The sequence below is a fragment of the Portunus trituberculatus genome, chromosome 38, assembly GCF_017591435.1.
Source record: "Portunus trituberculatus isolate SZX2019 chromosome 38, ASM1759143v1, whole genome shotgun sequence".
Taxonomy (NCBI): Eukaryota; Metazoa; Arthropoda; class Malacostraca; order Decapoda; family Portunidae; genus Portunus; species Portunus trituberculatus.
The window spans coordinates 30,789,043-30,808,187 of NC_059292.1; the positions used below are offsets into that span (position 1 = coordinate 30,789,043).

General features: G+C 45.0%; 1 protein-coding gene across 2 annotated transcripts in view; it reads right to left on the reverse strand.

Annotated features, from left to right (window-relative positions):
* The window catches only part of LOC123514948 (homeobox protein caupolican-like), a 118,884-nt gene that overhangs the window by 67,495 nt on the left and 32,244 nt on the right, over positions 1-19,145 (reverse strand). The window lies entirely within an intron of this gene.

Genomic DNA, 19,145 nt, shown 5'->3' on the forward strand with positions numbered 1-19,145 from the left:
GAAACTGCGTCGTCAGTAGTTACAAGAGTTGCTCCTCGCTTCACTTGAAGTATGGAACACAAATCGGATTCACTGTTGGCCAAGGAGACGACTGGTGGTGAGCACATTTCTCGGAACATGTGCAACAACTCGCTGTTGAGGGAGAGATTCTTACAAGGGACGAGGAATAAGTTGTCAGATGCCAAGAGAAACCTTCGCCTGCCGTCACTCTCACACGCTTTACGGCCTTTTACAATACCGCCTTTATCCCCATATTCAGCCAGGGCCACATTGGCATCCCCCGCCTCCCTCACGACACAGCCGCCGCCGCACACGATATAGACTCTGGGTAGCGTCTCCGCACGGATAAAAGTAACAAACACTCATGAATACACCGGAGATGTCAAGTTCGACTTTACCAAAATGGACTCTGAGTGCTGGAGAATTAGAGGCGATTATCGAAGCGTGGAAGGGGCGTCAAGGAGGACACTAGCCTGAGGTCAAGAGGAGTCGCACGAAATCTTCTCATTCTAGCGCAGCTCTGTTCCGGCGGGTGTGGCGGCTGACCTCCCTGCTTCTCGCTCCTACTGAACTGCTGGAGCTGTTGTTCAAGAAAGAGTCGCTGCCTTTCATTTACCACCGCCTCTGCCTTTATTCTTGGGTCACTTTTCTCTTCTACTCCTTTTCTCTCCCTTTCTTTCTCTCTTTCTCTTCTGTAAGTTACTCGGATCGCGGCGGATGTTTCATTAGCAATTACAGGACCTGTCGAGGCTGACGGACCAAATGCTATCTTCACTGCTGCAAGGATCGTTGAGTTATCTGCTGTTCCTTCTGTTCCCTTCTCACTTTTTTTTTCTTTTCCTCCTCTTTCACTCTACTCCTTCTCTTCTTAAGATTGTTCGTCCTCCTCCTCCTTCCACTCTTCTCCCCATCTGCTATGTCCACCATTTTTTCCGCCGGTCCTTCCCTCTACATGTGCCTAGTCACTGTTCTCTCCAGCGCCCCTGCTCCTTTCCTGCCAGTCTCTCCCGCTCACGGCACATGAACACTGAACAGTTCCAGTCGAAACATACTTTCTTGGTTTGGTGTGTGTATTGTTTCAAAAGCAGTGACCTTGCTGCTCAAAGTTAGAACTGTCTTAATATTTCATGATACAAATGGAGGCAGCCTCAGAAATTACTGGCAGTGGAAAGCAACCGGTATTTCTCTAGTGAAAGAATATTGTACACAGACATAAAAGCATTGTAAATATGTAGATGACTTAAGATTTTCATGATTTTGAAGAAAATCATAGAAACAAGCATAAATTAAAACATATTCCCCGATTCTCAGTATCATTTAGAAAGTAAGGATGGTATTTCAGAAATTGAAAGAAAAAAAAAAGCAAATAGAAATGAATCAAACGTTCAGTATCGTTCAGAAAGGCATTATTTTCCTGTTTTGCCGTCAGCAATATATATGAAAATTATTGCTAACCACGTAAATTTTCTTTTCTCATCGGAAAGTAAAAGGGGAAGTGTTGTGTAAAGGAGGTGCAAAACTCCTCCAGGTACAAGGTTTTCCTTTTGAGCGACAAGCTGAAGTATGGAGAGTAAAAAAGTCAACACTTGGGTACTTGAGTCTCAGCATCATTAGGAAGAATTAAGATTAATACGAGTTCGTTGTAAATTCGTGTTCCTGATGCCATTTCTCAAGAGCGCAGGTTCCAGAGATCATTTCCAGACATGAAGAAAACAGCGAGATTGTTGAAAACACTGAGAAGCTTTAAAGGTTTGAAGTTTTACGATTTTTGTTGTGCTGATGAATAGTGTATGTGTCTCCAGTTGGCTGAGAAATGTGTTTTTAGTGTTTTTCTTTAAGACTTCTGTACTCAGAAACTTATGTTAATTGTCTTTTATTGTGTGTAAATTTTGTGCACCGTCTCATTTAAGAATAACAGCTAAAGGAGAGTAGCACTGGCGATCACCCACAAAAAAAAATTCAGATTTTATCCACCGTAACTCCTTAGGTTTTCTTCACCTTTTTCTTTGACCTCCTCGAATATTCCAAGATGAATAATGCCCAACCAGAAATTTTACTTGCTTCCACATTTTTGAGCGCCGCGTTGTAGTATTTTGAAGTCAGTCCTGCGGCCAAAGTAAGATCGCGTTCATACCTTCAATTTACCACACAACTAATAAAAGCGGAAGAGCGATGTTACTACTCCTACTACCATCACTAATGTCCTTCTCCGTAGCCAGAGGTCCCCATGTTCCTATTGATATTTTCTTCCATGTTTGCGGATGTAGATGTCAGTTTCTATCGTCATTTTCCCAGTGCCTCAGTGGCTTGTCTGGCAATTATCAGTGTATCAAAGGGAAGTTGTGTGATTTCTGTTCCTTTCTAGTCTGCTCAATGAGATGAAAGTTCTGATTAGTTTGTTTTCGTCGTTTCCGTCACGTAAAAAGTTTCTTCAATACGATGATAAATACACACACACACACACACACACACACACACACACACACACACACACACACACACACACACACACACACACACACACACACACACACACACAGTTAAAGACAGACAAACAAAGCAAGACATGCGAACAAGAAGCGAAAACTCGTAGAACTCGCGTCAATAATGTTGGAAGAACATTAAGTGCAGGGAGAGAATGGAAGGAAGGAAGGGAAGAAAGAAAGAAATGTTAAGAAAGAAACTTGTGCTTTGAAGGAAAGTAATGTGTTAGAAGGAGTTAAACAAGAGTGATGTGTGTGTGTGTGTGTGTGTGTGTGTGTGTGTGTGTGTGTGTGTGTGTGTGTGTGTGTGTGTGTGTGTGTGTGCCTTAATGACAAAAGTATTATTGATTTATCTTTGATAAATCGACTTAGTATCTTGGTATATTGTTGAGCTTTCTCATTCTTATCACTTACTTTCCATCACTGGCATTTATTCCCGTCTGTAGTTACGATAGCCTTGCCTTCCATCATATCACATTTACGCCAGTGTTCCGACCTCATTTTTCCACGTATATGATTTTTTTTACCTCTCTTGTTCATGTCCATCATCAGCGGCACAGGTTTTTAGCCTTGCGATTTTCTCCGCCTTGCGTAGTCTGCTCTGCTCGCCACACTCCGCCACTCACCCACACACCATCTCACCAGATTCTTCTGTACAACAACGACAAATCGTGTATTTCCTTTCAACCAACAAAAAGGTTCTGCTTTTTTTTCCCATACACTCTTCTCGCCGTCCTCCCCCTCATTCTCTTGTTGTTTTTCCCTTATTCTCCCCTTCCCCTCTTCGTGTCACATCATCATCGGCTCCATCATTCCCTCCTACAATCCAACTTCTTAAAATTTCCGTGTTTCTCCCGGTGCGGTGTCCGGAGAGGCGGGTCGGCCTTCACTCAGTGCGCGGGTGTCGACGCGACCTAATCCTTCATAGTGAGTCTTCCTCCCATCATCTCATTTTCGAGTCATTCCGTCTCGGAGGGTCGTATTTTTGCCGTCATTCTGAACTAATTTTCCTCCCGCCATTATAACGGTGGATGCCTCGCCGTCTTATTGATCGTGATTATTAGTATTGTTTTCGCTACCGAGTTTCTTTTGAAGTTATACGTATATTTTTTTCATCTTTGCTTATTTGTGTGTGTGTGTGTGTGTGTGTGTGTGTGTGTGTGTGTGTGTGTGTGTGTGTGTGTGTGTGTGTGTGTGCGCGCGTGCGTGTGTGTGTGTGTGTCTGTCTATGTGTGGGTGTGTGTGTGTGTGTGTGTGTGTGTGTGTGTGTGTGTGTGTGTGTGTGTGTGTGTGTGTGTGTGTTTGTCTGTTGCGCTGTGTTGTTGTTTTCCATCGTTGTTCCGATGAAATAAAGCTTCGTGTCCCAGTGGTATTATTCATGTATATATTGCCCCGCACTGTCCTCTGTTCTCTGTGTTTCTGCCCCGTTTTTCTCCCATTAATACTGTTCCCGGTGTTGAGGTGCAGCATTGTGTTGCTTGCTGTTCATTTCCTGTCAATCGTCGAGGGCGGTTCGTGCTCGCGTCCTTCTCCGTAGTGAGCTTCTTATTTACTGTCTCTTTACTGTTCGACACTGATATTTACAATGTTTCTTTTTCTGTGTTGTTTTCAGTTTGACCTTGATCTTCCCTCCTGCTCCCCACACGTGAGCTATCGGCTGGTGGGATCTCGTGCTTATGCTCCGGAAGTAATGTGCACAATATGAGTAAGTGCGGCTTTCATTACTCGTGTGTATTATGACATGCAACCGTTCTGGCTTGTTCGTGTGATGTGATTTACACGTTCCTGCCAGCTCGGCCTTCACTTAACTTGTCTATTTTACGTGGCTGCTCTCTTATCGTATACCTCACCCACTAACATACAAGCTGGTGTATTTGATCTCCCCTCCTCGCTGTATAATTTCGCATGGTGAATTTTAGCAAACTTTCATATAAAATGTTGGTGGAATAAGTTCATTTCACTTAATCTGTTTGTCATGAATGAGGAATACTTTACTTTCTCCCTTGCTACATGTTTTATTCTGCTTTATATACCGTGGCAGCGATAATCTCAAGACACGCCCCCAGACCTGCGTGGCCTTGACGCCGCATGAAAGAATGGATACTAGTATTTCCACATCGCCTCGTAATAATATGATTCTGTCTTAATTTGGAGGGTGATTAGCGCGGCACACACAAGGAGCACAGCTGTATGGTAACACTCTTGGCGTGCTGTGAAAGGAACTGACCAGACAGTGACCTCGTCTGGCCATCTGGTGGTATTGACCTTGCGTTGGTGCGGCGGAGCTCTGGAAGAATCGCCAACACACCCCTTTCCCCCACAAGCTAATGAAGTAAATGTTAGTGCAAACACAAAAGTGACAAGTGCATACCCTCCTCTGTTTATCCATCCCCTTCGCAGTCCCCTTCCCCTTCAAAACGTTGTCATGCAGGTGGCCGTGCTGCAGATATATTCCCTGACACATAGATGTGCTAAGAGACGGGCGTGTGGGCTGCCGAGGGAAGGGAGGGAAAGAGGTCTGGGATTCTGAAGGGAGGACGCAACTTTGTTTTCACCGCTTGAGTGTATGTGTCAATAATGGAGGAGAGAAGGGGAGGCGGATCAGCGGCGAAGTGTTGGTAACCGGGAAGCAAAATGTGAACTGGATTTCAGGGCGGTGTTTCAGGGGCTGACAGTTTTTTGGTTATTCCTCGCAGTAGCCTTACCAGAGAGAGAGAGAGAGAGAGAGAGAGAGAGAGTAGCAATATCTTTTGTTTCCCTCACTCTACACTATTCCAACTTCACAAAGAAACTTTTTAATCAAACCAGTCAGACTTCACTAATCGATAAGACAAGAATAAGAGCAAGCACATAATTGCTCTTATAAGTTTCTCAAATGCGTCTTTGTTACCCTGGAGTTTACGTTTGGTCCCGAGAACCCACTGAACGACTGGAGGGCTGGCTGGCTGGCTGGCTGGCTTGGTCCTCACTGGTCCCCCCCCACAGCTGAACCAAAAACAAAACCCACCCACTGAGGCCCATTTTCCTCTTAGATTTATTTTCACCGAGGGCCATAACTATTTCCCCTCGTCCTCGTTTCTTTCCTTCTTTCTCCCTGCCCGTCCTTTTCCACCCCTCGCCAGCCTCCCCTTTATTCTTGTCTCTTCAGCGAGTTGGTTTTAATTTGTTTCATAAAAGAAATTACCGTCAGAATATCACGGATAACTATTACGTAGCTACTGTATTTGGTTCGCATACGGTGCTGGAGAATGAGCGAATGTGTTTGGGGAGGTGATCTTATCGCTTCGTTTATGAAAGTAGTAGTATTTGTTTTTATAGAGACGAATTTTGTACCTCAGTTCTTTAGTGAAGCTTACTTTTATGAGCGTAAAGGGGATTTCCTGCCAAAGTAAAGCGTTAATTGCGTACTAACACGAGAGACATTTGAGTCAAGATAGGGCATTTATTTCTTGATATGTACTAAGATAATCTATTGAGAAATTACTCATATTGCAAGGTTTTTGTTTTATTTTTGTTAGATTTAATCCTAAACCTTTTTTTTTCTTTTCTTTTCAATTAAGGCGGACCTCCATTGGTCTGTGCTTCGTCTCCGCACATCAGCTTTGTCTTCACAGTCGATTCTCCTAGTGATAAAAACACGAAATGGAGTAACTTGAAGAAGCTTTTGGCGATGAACCTCATGACGACCTCCTTCCTTGGGCGCCGCGACTGTAACTCCCAGTCTCTTGCATCGTCAGCAGCGAGAGGCGAGGAGGAAAATGGTCGCTGTGAGTGGCGTCATCATCATAATATATCGATGGTGGTCTTGCCTGCTCTTAATACCGTGTTGGTTTTCATTAGATGGGATAAAAATCCATTACGATAACCATGGTAACCGTTCAGCCTGTGTCAGCAGCAGCAGGGAGGCAGGGCAGTGTGTGTGTTTGTTCAGGGCAAGGGTTGGCACCCCACGTGTTTTGTGGAGGTGTTTTTGTGGTTGGTTGGTTTTGTGAATTGGAAAGGCTTAGTGATCATTGTCTGCACCTTCCTTAGATGCATTAGGTTTTTAATATCATACATATTATGATGGCAGTTATAGTTTATCATTATGATTATTTTTGTGTCTGTTATTATTCTTATTATTGTTAGCGCATTTCGATGTTATTACGACCGTAGTCATGCCGCCATTGTGCAAGGCTAAACAAGTGGAAAGATCGCAAGACATTTGTTCCCTAATTCTTGCTAACTCTTTACTTATCTTTTAGGGAACCAGCACTCAAGTGAGCCCTTTTTTTAATATTGTGTTGCCCTTGGCTGGCCTTCTCTCCTGCATAAAAAAAAGAATAGGCAATCGTGTCCTGTCTCCGTAGGTCGGTAACAGCCAGCGTGAAACAGACACGTCGCTTAATGAAGGAAACTCCTTACGTTAAATCTTCCCGAAAGAAAATTATTGATGTCTGTTCTCTCGAGTCGAAATATGACATAGTGCGTCAATGATTAGGGACAAAAAACAAGTCTTATCTTCTTATGGAATATATGGTGTCCTTTCTCACTTTTTTTTCTCGTCACCTTGGTCGCCAGAGGCATATTTGGATGGCAGAATCCATGTTTTCTTAACCTTTTTCTCAATGCTGTTAGTTTACCTGTTCAGCAGACATCCTTATTACACATAGAAAACTTCCCAGGTACAATGTCTGCTCTTTGCTATGTATTCCTAGACATTTCTCCAAAAGAGGTCACGGTAGCAACGTGGTTAATGTTGTTCTGCCCAAGTGACCGGAGGGATTCCATGAAAGAAAACTAAGATCAGAATGACGAAGATTGAAGTCGGAAACAGACCAATTTAGAGATAAAGAAAAGAAAAAAGAATTACAAAAAGAAGAAGAAAAGGAGAGGAGAAGGAGGAAAAGAAGAAATAGAAGAAAATGAAAAAAGAAAAGAAAAGAAAGAAAGAAAGAAGACCAAATACAAGACAGCAGTGACTGAGAGTTGATGAAGGAAAACTCGAACAAAATTAGATCATTGAGAAAGAGGAAAAGATTGACAGGCAGAGCACGATGAAATGGACTCGAACTTTGACCTTCTGGGTACGAGCAAGAGCAGGCTGGTTGGTGCTCGGGCGCCTACTTGTGGTCCTGGTGAGGCGCTCCAATAATGTCTCATCGCTGCTCACCGCCCGGCTCAGCAATCCATCATTAAGCCCAACTCTTGTTCCGTGTTTGCTTTCCCGCGACTCTCAGATCGGCATTCAGCATGTGATGTTTTCCCCGGATATAAGATCGTTTCCTGCCAGGCTTTCTTCTCTCTCTCTCTCTCTCTCTCTCTCTCTCTCTCTCTCTCTCTCTCTCTCTCTCTCTCTCTCTCTCTCTCTCTCTCTCTCTCTCTCTCTCTCTCTCTCTCTCTCTCTCTCTCTCTCTCTCTCTCTCTCTCTCTCTCTCTCTCTCTCTCTCTCTCTCTCTCTCTCTCTCTCTCTCTCTCTCTCTCTCTCTCTCTCTCTCTCTCTCTCTCTCTCTCTCTCTCTCTCTCTCTCTCTCTCTCTCTCTCTCTCTCTCTCTCTCTCTCTCTCTCTCTCTCTCTCAGTTTCTATCTTCAAATACATTTCGTTGAAGTTTCCTTACTTTTACAAGCAGTACTCCATTTCATCTCCATGTCCAGGCACAAATTCATTCTAGCATAGGCCTCATAAACTCCCCTTCCTTTCCTCTCTCGCACAATCTGCTCCCCTTCCAGCCCCTCTTTACTTTTGACCCCCTCTTTCTGACTCCTTCGCCTCTCTCTTCCTTCTTTTCCTCCCTCGTTTAACTAGAATCTGGCTGACGAGGGCTCATCCGTCAACGCCTTTGGCTCGGGATCATTGGAAAGGGATGGGGGAGGGGGGTAGAAAGGAACATTCCAAAACATTATATCCCTCCTCCTGCCTTCCTCTTCTCCTTGCCCCCCCCCCTTGCCCGTCTTCCTTTCCCCTTACCCCCTCGCCCTACCCCATCCTCGGCCCCACCTTTTCGCCATTATTCCAGAAGATTCCGTTAATTGGCTCCACCTTTTCCATGTCAGGATGGTTGGCGTCAATTTGCCGCCCGTGTTGATTTTGCTGGGTCAGGCGAGGTCAAGGGGAATGGTTGGGGGAAAGAAAAGGGTGGGAAGGAGCAGGGAGAGGGGGAGAGTGAAAGAGAGGAAGAAAGAGAAAGAGCAGACGGAAAGCGGTGGCCGGAAAGGGGGAGGTGAAGAAGGGAAGATTTAGGAAGAGGGGATAGGAGAGTGGCTGGGCCCAGGCGTTGGGTGGATGGGGGAGAGGGTGATAGTGAGGGAAGGAGCGGGAGGGAGATTCTGTGGCGTCGGGAACATTTGGGGATAAAAGAAGTGTGTTTATAGGGGGATCGAGGTCTTTGGGGAGAGTTGTAAAGGAAGGAATTTTGGTAAGACGATGGTTGGTGGAGTATTTGGAGCGAGAGTTACTGTGGGGAGGAAGAAAGAGGAGGACGGGAAAGGGAGACAGGGAAAGGAGTTCGGCTGCTCAAGTAATGGAGGTCGGAGGAGAAAAGTAAGAAGGAGGAAGCAGAGGAAGGAGATAATGAAGATGAAAATGAATAATTAATAATGATCAGAACATGAAAAGAAGGAATTAAATATAATGATGAGAGCAAATAGCAAAAACTGTAAAGAATAAAACGTAACACTTTACAAGAAAAAGAGAGACAGAGATGAAGAAAAAGTGAATAGCGGCAGTAAATTTATAGAAACAAAAGAAAACCCGGAGGGGATAAAAAGATGAATGTCGGGGGGTCCGGAGCGCTATGAAGCAATAAAGAAGGTGATGATGACGGTGATGGCGGAGGGTGAAGGGAGAGAGGGAGGGGAGAAAGGGGAAAATTAAGGGCCAGTTAATTGAGGCTGTTGAAGTTAGGTCAATCATTAATTACAGAAGGGGGAGAAAGGGAGGCCCGGGCTAGACTAAGGACGATGATAGGGACCTTCTCTTCCTCATTCATCTCCTCTCTTAAGCATGGTACTCCTTCCTGCGATGGTGGAGGAAAAGACATAGAGAAGGACATAAGGCAACAGACAACGACTAAATACCATCGTATCTTAATAACAGTGACGAAGAACACAAGAACCTCTAGTGTCATTACAACGCAGAGTAACTTAACTTCACTGCTCGCCTTTCGTCACTCCTTGCTGCGATGGTAGAAGAAAAAACATAGAGGAGGACATGGGGAAACAGACAACAACTTAACACCATCATATGTCAGCGACAGTTACGAAGAACACAAGAACCTCGAGTGTCATTACATCGCAGGGTAACTTAACTTCACTGCTAGCCTCCCGTCACTGCACACACAGCATCCAGCACAACACACCGAGAGCAAAAAAGTGTTGGTATCAGAGAACACCGCAACAAAAAAGAATAAAAAGGGGAAAAAAATGTTATACCGTGAAAACTCGTAACGCTAACTCGCGGTGGTGATCTTCCAACGCAAAATTATTAGATGGTCAGGAATGAAAATGTGTGTGTGCGTAGTGGTATGAGCGACGCTACCATTGTGATGTTGGTGGTGAGGCTGCTGCTGCGTCCCTCACACTTGCATCACCTTATGAGTTGTTGATCCCTAGTGAGGGGCGAGGCGGCTGTTGTCCTGTGGGATGTGCCTCGCGCCCCAGAAGGGTTGACGGCGACCCAGAGAGTGGAGGGAGTGGAGTGTTGGAGACGCACGCGAGGACGGCGGGAACACAGGAACCGAACTCCATAGCAAGAGTGAAAAGAATGGAGGTGGATTGAGATACCAGAAAAATGGGAGTAGATAAATTAAGAGATAGGGAAGAAACTGCTTGGGGCGACGTCCGTCTCTCTCTCTCTCTCTCTCTCTCTCTCTCTCTCTCTCTCTCTCTCTCTCTCTCTCTCTCTCTCTCTCTCTCTCTCTCTCTCTCTCTCTCTCTCTCTCTCTCTCTCTCTCTCTCTCTCTCTCTCTCTCTCTCTCATTTACTTTATCCATCTATATCAACATACTCGTACATCTGTATGAGAGAGAGAGAGAGAGAGTGTGTGTGTGTGTGTGTGTGTGTGTGTGTGTAAAAAACGAGAGAGAGAGAGAGAGAGAGAGAGAGAGAGAGAGAGAGAGAGAGAGAGAGAAGGGTCGGCTCTGTCTCAATTGTCTATCGATTAAATCAGAGCGTCAGCAGTGGTGGTGGTGATGGTGGCGGTGGTGGTGGCAGCCGCGGCGATGGTGGCGACGGCGGCCGAGGTGACGGTGGTGGCAGCGATTGGAGCAACAACACCAGCGATGATGCTCGGTGTTCACGGCGGGAGCGGCGGCGGTGGTGAAGGGAGCAGAGGGCTTCCCATTAACACCTCGAGGCAAATAAGCACAAATGTTTCAGCAGATGTATTAAATTTTTACGGTATTTAATCTTTCTTTACGGGGAAGGAAGAGTGGAGGACGTGCTGTTATCACTGTTGCTGTTCCCTGTATTGTTACTGCCGCACTAGTCCTCGTTGTGCCTTTTTGAAAACTCTAATTACTGTCTTTTCAAGTTTAACCTCTTAAGTACTAGGGCTCAATTTTTATCTCGAGATTTGGATATATATATATATATATATATATATATATATATATATATATATATATATATATATATATATATATATATATATATATATATATATATATATATATATATATATATATATATATATATGATTCGACGATTTTATTTACATTAGGAAAGGTTTGTGGAGGTCAGAAGATTAATGGCCAGTCTTCACTATTTTAATCCCCTCATAAGTTTCTGAAGCTGTATAAAATCACCAAATAGTTAGCAAAATAGATATGAAAATGTGTCATGGTACTTAAACTGCAGTACGTTTCACTTCAATGACCAGTACAACTCTTTCGTATCATCACTTCAATGGCGTACTCTAGTGTTGGTCACGAGAGGGGAAGGGTATGACCGATGTAAGCTAATACCGCCGGGAAAAATTAAAACATCCATCAAGTGGGAATGTGAAAATCAGGGAAGAGGAGTGGGAGGCGTGACACGGAGACGAGATGGACGCCCGTCACCCGCCACGAGGCCGAGGGCGAGGAACAACCCCTGCGACGCTGTAATGAGTCCCCACGAGGACGCTGAGCAAACAGAGCGCAGGTACACACACGCCACCACACACACACACACACACACACACACACACACACACACACACACACACACACACACACACACACACACAAATTAGAGAGGAATAAGGGAAATTTCGTCAAACTCAAGAATATGCTTCCATAAAATCACGGAATACGGCACAGCACCTGAAGGAGGAGGAGGAAGAAGAGGAGGAAGAGGAAGAGGAGGAAGTGGAGCAAGAAGAAGAGGAGCAGGAAGAGAAGAAGAAGAGGGTTGAAGGTAGTTTGCAAGTATTACCGTTTTTACGCTCATCAACGCAGCGATTTATCCTTCCCGTAACTCCTGCCTTGACAGAATAAATCTCGCACGTGAACACGAGAGTAAGTTGTATGGTGTCATTAGGGAGCGGCAAGAAGAATTAACCTTATGATAGGGACGTAACTTGCCGGATAAGCGAGGACCTGTGTTTGTCCATTAGCCTGATTTACAAGTAGATAACCCGCTCTTCTGCATCCCTCAAGTGCCGGGGTGGAAATTTGTAACATTTTTGACACATCCTGGAACAAGTCCTTTCCGCGCCCCTGTTGAGAACCTAATCTTTTTTCAGGTCGTCTCCAGAGACTTTTTAACCTGAGGAGTGGTTCTGATTGCGGCCTTCCCTGATGGGGTTGATAAGTGCCGTGAATCAGAGTCTGCAGGGATACAATGACTCTTCTTCACGAGAGATTTTGTTCATGTGGGCTCAGGCATGAGTGCGGAAGTGGGTGTGGAGTGTGGGTCTTGACAGCACCACTTGTCCATATTCTCCCACTCGCTCATCATTCACGCTGTTCGCAGTGGGGAGGGTCATCCATAACCCTCCCATTGCCTCCCTCTCTCTCTCCTCGCTGCCCTTCCCCTGCCAGCAGTGGGCCACCAACTGCTCCTTACTGTAATTGTACTCCTGTCAGTAATTACTATAATGAACCGTATCATCCCCGTCTTTAGGAAGCAATCAGATAATGGGAGAATTGCAGGGTTTTCATGTATTGTTTAACTGGCAAAAAAAAGTACTTTTACAACATGTTCATTACAAACATTAACATCTCAAGAGCCAAGAACGAGAAAACAAAAACGAGTAAAAACGTTTATTATAGAGAAATTATGATGATTTTGATAAACGTTGCACAAACTACCTCTTCTTCCCTCCCGTCACACACTGCACACAGGGCAAAGTTGACCTCAGCAACCCGCCAACCACTGTGTAATGAACGCCAGGAACACCGCAGCGGGAAGCAAGCCAGGACTCGAGAAAGAAAACAGTGAAAAACATCAGAATAAACGAGAAGGAAGTGGGAAAACATTACTGAGAATAAACTATAAAGAAAGAAGAATTAGATGGAAAAGAATAGACGGAGCTTGTTTACAGATAGAATAGAGACAGAGAGAGAGAGAGAGGGACGTACAATCCCTGGCTATCCTTCACTTTACTCGATAAGCTTGTGGTGGGGGACTGGCAGGGCGGCAGGTTATACTCCCACTATTGGAGACTGGTGTTGTGAGATGGGCGAGTGCTTCCTGTACCCTCAATTATAGGAGCGCCAAAGGAAGGAGGGAAGGGCGAGATCTCCAGGAATGATGGTGGTCAGAGGGGTGTAAGTGTAAATGGTGATAGGTGTAATTTCAGTAGCGAAGGCTGTAGTGGTAGTAGTGGTTGTGATGGTGATGGTGGTGGTGGTGGTGGTAGTGGTGGTGGTGGTTGAAGGAATGTGCTCTCTCTATTTTAGGTGTGTGTGTGTGTGTGTGTGTGTGTGTGTGTGTGTGTGTGTGTGTGTGTGTTGGTTTCATTGTATATGTGGCATTCATAGTTATGTGAAATAGTATTACTGATGGCTGTAATGGCGGTGGAAGCAGCAGTGGGTGAGGAGAAAGAGTGTAGTGAGTGGTGGTGAGTAGTGGTGAGTAGTGGCGGTGGGTGAGCGTCCCTTGCGTGTGGTAGTGTGGTGGTGGAAGTGGTGGTGATGCAGCGCCGCCGCCATCACTGTAATAATTATGCCACCAACGTCCCATCATGACATACAGGGCGCCGGGAACCAATACGCCATCAGACCATCTTCCTTCACTTGGTTTCCATCACTGCAACACGTACAGATATCCTAACTCTCGCGTCCTTCCTTCGTCTACACTTACCCTCTTGTCTATACGTCAGGTAACTCTGTATATTTCACCTGTAGTTTCCTTCCAGTCCTCCTTTCACTACTACTGTACCTTCTTCCTCACCTCACCTCCTCCCCTCCTACCAGTCTTCATCAACTTCGTCCCTTCAAACCCAAGGACTTAAATCACACAAATGAATATACACACTAAGAAATTATCCCTAAAAGGCTTTCTCTTTGAGCAGTCGTCGTCAGTATCCGGCATTTCAGAGAACACGAGGCAGCCTACTTAGGACGACCCACCGCCATCCATAATGCAGGATCCTTCATTCAGTGTCGAGACGCGGGCCAAGGCAGGACAGGACAGTCTCTTGTAGGGATGGGATGGGAAGGGGGGTACCGTAGTAGTAGTAGTAGTAGTAGTAGTAGTAGTTGTAGCAGTAATAGTAGTAGTAGTAATGGTGGTGGTGATGGTGGTTTGAATAAAAATTGATTAGTATTGGAAGTTAAGCAAGATTTTTCTCAATTTTTTTTTTTTTTTCTCTCATTGTTCATGGTTTAGTGGCTGTCAAAGGTCCGCTGCTTTTTTACGCATCAGCATCCAGTAGGAATTAAATAGTTAAATAGCTTGCATGGCTTGGATTGCTCTGAACGCCAACATGACCGAAATTTGTGGTAACAGTAGCTATGCGGAAAAAAAAAAGAAGAAAAATAGATATGTTAGTTTTATTGTCTCTTATTCTTGCTGTGGCGTCAGCAATGAAGTAAGATTGATTTATGTGCTGTGTACATTTGTGTGTGTGAGTATGTGTGTAGATAAACTTCAGTAAACACACACACACACACACACACACACACACACACACACACACACACACACACACACACACACACACACACACACACACACACACACACAGAAAAGAGAGAAAGAGAGAGAGAGAGAGAGAGAGAGAGAGAGAGAGAGAGAGAGAGAGAGAGAGAGAGAGAGAGAGAGAGAGAGAGAGAGAGAGAGAGAGAGAGAGAGAGAGAGAGAGAGAGAGAGAGAGAGAGAGAGAGAGAGAGAATACATGAATAATACGAACAACAAACAGAAAAAGAACAGAAAACTAAATCTGAAATAACAAAAAATTCAAACGACAAGAAAAAGAAATAGATAAGAAAGAGGAAAGAAAATAACAATAAAGTATTCCAGTAATAGTAAATAACTCCCAAAATTCCCTCATTTCCCGGAGCACCGATCACTCTGTATGGCAAAAGTCGCGAGGTAACAGATGGGACAAAGCACATCCAAGAGAGAGAGAGAGAGAGAGAGAGATTCAACCCATTCCCCCTTCATCCATCCAACCATTCCTCTCTTCTTCCTCTTTCCCCCTCATCAAGACCCCACCCTGCTCCACGTAACGCCTCGCCACCTAGTCAACCAACCAGCCAACCAGCCAGTCAGTTAATCCATCTAAGTTAACTAATAAAAACCCTCCTACTCAGACTGCTCAAAGTTTTACGGATGGCTTACAAATCAACTCCTAATTTACTTGTTGAAACCGCAATAGAGTTCCTTCATTAAACCCGAAACAAGGCAGAGTGTACATACATATTCTTTCAGCGCCGTAGTGAATGATGCACAGATACTGAAAGTTGCAGAACGCTATGAATGATGAATGTCCTTGGTCGTAGTCTCGTCGCACGCCGCCCCGGAGAGAGAGAGAGAGAGAGAGAGAGAGAGAGAGAGAGAGAGAGAGAGAGAGAGAAAGGGGGAAACGGAGGAAGGGGAATATATACGCTAGTTCCTCCTCCCGTGCTGTGCCAGGGGGTTTCAGTGACAGGAGAGGGACGCGTGGGGATGGACTGCGGAGGTGGGAGAAAAGGGGGAGACGGGGAGCAGAGGGAGGCAGATAGGTGATGGAGGCGGGACAGGCAGGGAGGTGATGGAGGTGGGGAGGGCGGCACGAGAAAGCGAAAGAAAGAATGAGTGAGTGTTGACGAAAAAATACAGAGTCCGTTTCCAATAACTAAATAAAATAGACAAAATCGTGGGGAGAAAATAAATAGAAATAAAAAGGAAATTGAAAGAGAACTAACTAACTGTGAATCTGTGGAATGGAAATAATAACGATAATTGTGTGTGAAGGAAGAAAAATAATACGCGTTAAAAGCAAAAAAAAAAGAGACATAAACGAAATAAACCTTAGATTTTAATAGATGCGAGGAAGACAAAAGAAAAGAAGACAAAAAAAAAAGAAAATACCACCTGTGCAATAACGAATGAGAAAAAATAGAAACATGCAACACGAAAGGGCGAAACATGGATGGCAGAGATGGAAGGAGGGAGAAAGGGAGGGAAGCAAGGAAGGACGAACGGAACGAGGGTAGAGTTAGGGTAAAGCTGGTTAGAGGAGAGACAGAAACAGAAGTCGGATGAAGGGTGAATCCGAGGGGAGCAGGAGAAGGCAAGACAGGCTGGTTGACGGGAAACAAGGAGACAAAGTAGCCGAGAGTGGAGAGACCAGGTGATGGGGATGAGCTGCAGTGGAGGGAAAGGAGAGGGCAAGGCCGAGGAGGGTGGGAAAGAAAACTGGAGAGAGAGGAGGAGGAGGAGGAGTTCATGGCTTCAAGGAAACGTAGGTCAAGCGGTGATAACGAAATAATTGCACTAATGATAAGTTTTATGACACAGCAAACGTAATTTCTTACTCTTGCCTTTATTTCTATCTTTGTTCTGTTTAGTTGTATTTCCCGTCATGTGACCGCCTTCTGCCTTTCCCTTAACCTACCCACACACTCACCACTAACCAGCCATTTGCCACACTGCTGACCTCACCCCTCACCTGCTTCCCTGCCTCCCTGCCCTTTGTCCCAATATCCCTGCTCTTCACCGCCCCTCCACCTGTTCACCTCCCTCTCAACGCCTCTCCCTCCATGCCGTGCTCCCCTCTCCCTCCCTTATCCCGTCACTCCACACCTCTCCGTCAGTAGTCCGTCAGTATAGGTCATTCCATACCATATGCGATTTTTTTTTCACCTTGTGTATATGTACCGGCTTATTCTATTTTCGCTTTTTTTTTCATTGTTGTTACTTTTTTTCTCTCCGTTTTCTTCGAGTTTGTGATGTGGTTTTTATGACGTCACTTTCTCCCTTACAGTTGTTGAATTATCCACTCATCTGTATTTTTAGACCTTGCCCTTTATTAGGTTTTCGCGGTGTCACAAAAATAGAGACTCGGAGGAAAAGAAGTAAAGCTACATTTTTAGAAGTTTCCAAGTTATTATCCCTTGCATCTGTCGTGAACATTGCTGGCAAGAGAAAGACATCGTTGCGTCATACTGGGTTACCTAACATGATGCCATAAAAGAGGTCTAGAAAAATGTTAAACATCAATTTTTTCTTTATATCAATCCGACCAATAGAGGTTTTCACTAATGCCCTTGAACTGAAAAGCGACAGACAGCATTGCGTTCGAGGTAAAGCTCTTCGTTACGACTTCACGAATCCCCAAGAGGTGGCCAGCGCCTGAAGTATTAACTCCTCGGAGGCTGACCTTTAGTGCCGAGTGGCCTCCAGTGCCAATTTCTTTGCCTAGACGAAGGCGTGGGCGTAGAGGCAGTGGGCGGGTGAGGAAGGGGCGAATAATGTGGGGCGGCCAGTTTGTAGTCACGAAATAGGAACTTGTTATTGCCATTCTCACGTTTTACCAAGCTGTTTATCTTGCGCCTTTGTCCTCCTCTCCTCTCCTCCACACACCCCTCCAACACCACCACGAGGGGATGACGCACGTCACGTCACTCCCGTGTTCCTTCTGATGGGGAGAATTTGCTACAGATTTGGATTGTGTAACACTATTGATACATTGGTTTCACCATTAATGTATAGACGGATAGGTTTAGGCACTTTTCAAAGTATATCCACGTGTGTATTCCACTGTTGTCCACAGAGCATCTAGTTTGACAAAACGGTCCATGCCACACCTTTATGAAAAGCCAAACAATGTAAGCAACCATTGCGGCGGTCACCGCAACGCATACGAAGGTAATGTAATAGTGGTTTTCTATAACGTGAACGCCGTCAGAATTATCAGACCATTTACAGAACAAAAAAATTAAGAATGAAAAAAGTCAAGTCATGAAAAAATAACTCACAGTTAAAGATTGATTTGCAATGGCGAGTGGGTGGATGTGAGCAGACTCCCTTCACTTGTCACTTTTACGTAGTATATACACATGTCATATTTTACCACGATGCAATATAACTCCAAATTTCATCAACATAAATATATCTTTTCATCACATGCATCTTCTAATAATTTCTCAAGAAGACTATAATGAATAATCAAGCGCAATATTCGTATTTCTTTTCCTCCTGACACACATAGCATAGAAATGGATGCCCGTCTGTACTTGGTTAATGTAATTCCTCTGTATTTCCACTGAATGACCTTTGTTGCGATGCCGCCATAAATGTAATAAAGACAAGAAGCTCGCTGATTAAATAACCAGAAGGTAACCGAACTCCTTAATTGCCGTGCACGCCAGGTGAACAAGTCTTGGCTCTCACCTGGCCTCGGGGACCTCTTGGGATATTCACCTGGAATACTAGATGAGTCAGTGGCGCCTCGGAATATTTCTCCCACTAACCGTGTGACATATGGCTCTTCTTCCCGCGTTAACCTCACTCAGACATGACCCTTGAGCACCTCCAAGACGTACGGACCATTTTCGCGTCCGCAGGAGAGAATTGAGGACGAGTTGCATCATTAACGACCCTCTGATCCCACCTCTGTAGGAACTCCTCTCGGCCGCAGTTTTTACTCGTCAGCCAAATTAGAGGAGCGGGTTGGCTGGTTGTCTCACAAGGCGCCGCCGCTCCTTGCTCCTCGCGGCCCAAGGAAGGTGCAGCCTTGCCGCCTGCAATGATTTCTCTAAGGACGCGGTGGGTTCGAAAGGAGGGAGGTGGTTCGAAAGGGGAAGGGGAAGACAGACGCGGTGCTCCAAGAAAAAAAATGAAGATGAAACCAAATAAAGGAAAAATAAAGAAACAGAGGATAAAGGAGTGTGTGTGTGTGTGTGTGTGTGTGTGTGTGTGTGTGTGTGTGTGTGTGTGTGTGTGTGTGTGTGTGTGTGTGTGTGTGTGTGTGTGTGTGTGTGTGTGTGTGTGTGGTGGGTGGGTGGATGGGTGTGTGGGTGGGTGTGATGCGGGTGAGTGTGATATAATAACGATCTTCGATGACATTATGAGGAAATATTTTATTTTTCGGTAGCGTAGCTGTTTACCATTGTGTGTGTGTGTGTGTGTGTGTGTGTGTGTGTGTGTGTGTGTGTGTGTGTGTGTGTGTGTGTGTGTGTGTGTGTGTGTGTGTACCACAGGCAGGTGTGGGAGGAGGTGGCCTGCATCGTGTTGGTTCGCTTGTACCTGATATTTGACAGGTGTGTTCCA